The sequence below is a fragment of the Anolis carolinensis genome, chromosome 4, assembly GCF_035594765.1.
Source record: "Anolis carolinensis isolate JA03-04 chromosome 4, rAnoCar3.1.pri, whole genome shotgun sequence".
In the NCBI taxonomy this organism is placed as follows: domain Eukaryota; kingdom Metazoa; phylum Chordata; class Lepidosauria; order Squamata; family Dactyloidae; genus Anolis; species Anolis carolinensis.
The window spans coordinates 3,199,636-3,205,649 of record NC_085844.1 but is presented as its reverse complement, the minus strand read 5'-3'; positions in this window follow the sequence as shown (position 1 = coordinate 3,205,649).

Genomic DNA, 6,014 nt, shown 5'->3' with positions numbered 1-6,014 from the left:
CAGAGTCGGCGGCCAAAGGGGAGGTGGTGCCACCGCACTCCATCCTTATACAAGTGATGTAAGAGCTTCTCCAATCAGCGCTCTCAGGAGGCGGGAGCAGAGGGAGAAGATGTCACTGTGACAGCACAAAGAGCGAATCCCAGGTGGAGGAGGGGAAGATGTCATTGTGACAGGGTGAAGAGCCAATCAGAGTCGGCGGCCAAAGGGGAGGTGGTGCCACCGCCTTCCATCCTTAGATAAGTGATGTAAGAGCTTCTCAGGAGGCGGGAGCAAAGGGCGAAGATGTCACTGTGACAGCACAAAGAGCGAATCCCAGGCGGAGGAGGGGAAGATGTCATTGTGACAGCGCGAAGAGCCAATCGGAGGCGGCGGCCGAAGGGGAGGTGGTGCCACCGCCTTCCATCCTTAGATAAGTGATGTAAGAGCTTCTCAGGAGGCGGCAGCAAAGGGCGAAGATGTCACTGTGACAGCACAAAGAGCGAATCCCAGGCGGAGGAGGGGAAGATGTCATTGTGACAGCGCGAAGAGCCAATCGGAGGCGGCGGCCGAAGGGGAGGTGGTGCCATCGCCTTCCATTCTTATATAATTGATGTAAGAGCTTCTCCAATCAGCGCTCTCAGGAGGCGGGAACAGAGGGCGAAGATGTCACTGTGACAGCGCAAAGAGCGAATCTCAGGCGGAGGAGGGGAAGATGTCATTGTGACAGCGCGAAGAGCCAATCGGAGGCGGCGCTCAAAAGGCAAGCCGTGCCACCGCCCTCCATCCATTCATTACATAGATTGAGTGATGTAAGAGCTTGGCATCCGCTCCTCCAATCACCGATCTCAGGAGGCGGGAGAACAAGACGAGGATGTCACTGTGACAGCACGAATAGCCAATCGCGTGCAGTGCTTCATCCATTCATCCAGTGTGTGACGTCAGTGCTGGCCCTTCAGCTTGATGTTTTTAGCCCTGACATTTACACGTGATGAGCGGCACGTGAGAAAAGAGGTCACGTGTCAACATATAAATTAAAAGTAATTAAAAAAGAAATAATATATACTTGAGTTTTAATATAAATGTAAGGTAAACTATTTTTTAAAAATAGAGAAAATTAAGATGTTGTTTATAATTAATATGTTTCTATATTATATATAATATATATTATTGCTGTTGTTTATTCGTTCAGTCGCTTCCGACTCTTCGTGATCTCATATTATATTATATTTAAAAATAGAGAAAATATATAATTGATAATATAGATTATCTATGAAGTAGACTTAAATTAATCATATTTTTAAAAATACAGAGAACTAGTATGTAATTAATAATATAAAATGTATTTAAAGTATATAATATGTAAATTATATTTTAATATTTTAAAAATAGAAAATTAATATGATATATATAGATTAAAATTACTTATATTTTTGAAATAGATAAAATTAGTATATAATTGATAATATAAAGCTATATCAATTACATGCTAATTTTCTCAGTTTAAAAAACATAATTTTAATCTACTGTATGTGTGTGTATATATATATATATTATATATTAATTTTCTCTAAAAACAATTTAATCTACTATATATATATATATATATATATATATATAAGTTATGTATTAGTTTTCTGTAATTTATTTGAAATAATTACTTTTAGTATATATAGTAACGTCTCACTTATCCAACCTTCGCTTATCCAACATTCTGGATTATCCAACACAGTTTTTGTAGTCAATGTTTTCAATACATTGCGATGTCTTGGTGCTAAATTCATAAATACAGTAATTACTACATAGCATTACCATGATTGAACTACTTTTTCTGTCCAATTTGTTGTATAACATGATGTTTTGGTGCTTAATTGTAAAATCATAACCTAATTTGATGTTTTATAGGCTTTTCCTTAATCCCTCCTTATTATCCAAGATATTCGCTTGTACCGGCCACATGACCTTGGAGGTGTCTATGGACAACGCCGGCTCTTTTGCTTAGAACTTGAGATGAGGACACTAACCCGCAGAGTCAGACACGACTGGACTTAATGTCAGTAGAAAACCTTTAATAATAATAATAATAATAATAATAATAATAATAATAATAATAATAATAATAATAATAATAATATTTTTTATACCCTGTCCCAGCTCCTCGAAGGGACTCGGGGCGGCTTACATGGGGCCAAGCCCAGGCAGCAGACAATATAAAAACATAACAATAAAACAAATCAATCAACAATAAAACAAATCATAAAACAATTCTTTACCTATAAAGCTATATGTGTCAGACTAAAATTATTTAATTTTAAATATAGAGAAAATTCGTACAGTAGAGTCTCACTTATCCAAGCTAAACGGGCTGGCAGAAGCTTGGATAAGCGAATATCTTGGATAATAAGGAGAGATTAAGGAGAAGCCTATTAGACGCCAAATTAGGTTATGATTTTACAAATGAGGCACCAAAACATCATGTTATAAAACAAATTTGACAGAAAAAGCAGTTCAATACGCAGTAATGCTATGTTGTAATTACTTTATTTACGAATTTAGCACCAAAATATCACGATATATTGAAAACATTGACGACAAAAATGGCTTGGATAATCCAGAACGTTGGATAAGCGAGGCTTGGATAAGTGAGACTCTACTGTATATAATTCATAATATAAAGTAATATATAAAGAGGTAAATTACATATAATTAAAAAAAACATTGAACCTAAAGAGCTACAGTAGAGTCTCACTTATCCAACGTTCTGGATTATCCAAGGCATTTTTGTAGTCAATGTTTTCAATACATCGTGATATTTTGGTGCTAAATTCTTAAATACAGTAATTACTACATAGCATTACTGCGTATTGAGCTACTTTTTCTGTCAAATTTGTTGTATAACATGATGTTTTGGTGCTTAATTTGTAAAATCATAACCTGATTTTATGTTTGATAGGCTTTTCCTTAATCCGTCCTTATTATCCAACATATTCGCTTATCCAACATTCTGCCGGCCCGTTTATGTTGGATAAGTGAGACTCTACTGTAATTAAAAAGACATTGAACCTAAAGAGCTACATTTATGTAGCTACATAGCTACATAAGAATATTATTAATCTTTATTATTATTATTATTATTATTATTATTATTTATTATTAAGCCGCCCCGAGTCCCCACGGGGAGATGGTAGCGGGGTATAAATACAGTTTTATTATTATTATTATTATTATTATTATTATTACAGTAGAGTCTCACTTATCCAACATAAACGGGCCGGCAGAACGTTGGATAAGCAAATATGTTGGATAATAAGGAGAGATTAAGAAAAAGCGTATTAAACATCAAAATAGGTTATGATTTTACAAATTAAGCACCAAAACATCACGTTATACAACAAATTTGACAGAAAAAGTAGTTCAATACGCAGTAATGTTATGTTGTAATTACTTTATTTACGAATTTAGCACCAAAATATCACGTTATATTGAAAACATTGACTACAAAAATGTGTTGGATAATCCAGAACGTTGGATAAGCGAGTGTTGGATAAGTGAGACTCTACTGTATTATTATTATTTCTTACCCACGTCTCCGCATGGATCGAGGCAGGAAACAATAGCAAACTATTATAATATACACTTTTTTTTTTGTTAAAGTGGGGTCAAACTGCATTAATTCCACAGTGTAGATCAGGCTTGGGCAAACTTCAACTCCCACCATTCCTTAAATATCCCTCTAGTAAATTATGTCAAGTTTATCCATTCTTGTAAGTTTTATTTGCTTTTGGGGAAGCTTGCCAGCATACTAGATGGCTTAAAGAGCATTAATTGTTGTCTCAGGTGAGTGCAAATTATATTTATCACACCTGTGTTTCGCATCTGTCTCCATCTACTTAAAGCAAGAATGATTTTAAAAGTTGATTTTATTTCTGACCAGCTTCTCTTCATGGTTCGAGGTGGGTTGCAGCATAGCTAAAAGCACATAATCATTGTATAAAATACACACATTAAAGCCTATTTTTTAAAGATACATACCCGTATACACTCAAGTATAAGCCGACCCAAATATAAGCCGAGGCACCTAATTTTACTACATAAAACTGGGAAAACATTGACTCCAGTATAAGCCGAGATACCAATAAAATTACATTACCGTATATACTCGAGTATAAGCCGACCCAAATATAAGCCGAGGCACCTAATTTTACTACATAAAACTGGGAAAACATTGACTCCAGTATAAGCCGAGATACCAATAAAATTACATTACCGTATATACTCGAGTATAAGCCAACCCAAATATAAGCCGAGGCACCTAATTTTACTACATAAAACTGGGAAAACATTGACTCCAGTATAAGCCGAGATACCAATAAAATTACATTACCGTATATACTCGAGTATAAGCCGATCCAAATATAAGCCGAGGCACCTAATTTTACTACATAAAACTGGGAAAACATTGACTCCAGTATAAGCCGAGATACCAATAAAATTACATTACCGTATATACTCGACTATAAGCCGACCCAAATATAAGCCGAGGCACCTAATTTTACTACAAAAAAACTGGGAAAACATTGACTCCAGTATAAGCCGAGATACCAATAAAATTACATTACCGTATATACTCGACTATAAGCCGACCCAAATATAAGCCGAGGCACCTAATTTTACTACATAAAACTGGGAAAACATGGACTCCAGTATAAGCCGAGATACCAATAAAATTACATTACCGTATATACTCGAGTATAAGCCGATCCAAATATAAGCCGAGGCACCTAATTTTACTACATAAAACTGGGAAAACATTGACTCCAGTATAAGCCGAGATACCAATAAAATTACATTACCGTATATACTCGACTATAAGCCGACCCAAATATAAGCCGAGGCACCTAATTTTACTACAAAAAAACTGGGAAAACATTGACTCCAGTATAAGCCGAGATACCAATAAAATTACATTACCGTATATACTCGACTATAAGCCGACCCAAATATAAGCCGAGGCACCTAATTTTACTACATAAAACTGGGAAAACATGGACTCCAGTATAAGCCGAGATACCAATAAAATTACATTACCGTATATACTCGAGTATAAGCCGACCCAAATATAAGCCGAGGCACCTAATTTTACTACATAAAACTGGGAAAACATTGACTCCAGTATAAGCCAAGATACCAATAAAATTACATTACCGTATATACTCGAGTATAAGCCGACCCAAATATAAGCCGAGGCACCTAATTTTACTACATAAAACTGGGAAAACATTGACTCCAGTATAAGCCAAGATACCAATAAAATTACATTACCGTATATACTCGAGTATAAGCCGACCCAAATATAAGCCGAGGCACCTAATTTTACTACAAAAAAACTGGGAAAACATTGACTCCAGTATAAGCCGAGATACCAATAAAATTACATTACCGTATATACTCGAGTATAAGCCGACCCAAATATAAGCTGAGGCACCTAATTTTATCACAAATCTGGGAAAACATTGACTCCAGTATAAGCCGAGAGCGATAAATTTCAGAAATAAAAATAGATACCAATAAAATAACATTAATTGAGGCATCAGTAGGTTATATGTTTTTGAATATTTACATCAAGCTCGAATTTTTAGATAAGACTGTTTGACTCTGATTAAATCATTCTTCTCATCTTCTTCAATGTAAATGTGCTTTTACACACACACACACTAATGTTTATTGACAGAAGGAAATGTGCTAGAACTCTGTGAAAATAAGCAAACAGCTTATAAAATGCATTTCCTTTTAAAAAGAGAAACAATAAGACAAAAATAAACTAAAATAAAATCAACTAACAAACTTAATAATTATTAATCTATTTTTTTTTTCTAATATGGCTCTTGGGCCTTTAAGAAACGTTTGACTGTTTAGCAGGATGGACGGAACTCATATATATATATATATATATATATATATATAAAATGATAAAGTTGTTTGCGCAGTGACTATAACAACAAAACTAAACATCCCAGAAATACGAAATTTGGCAACAC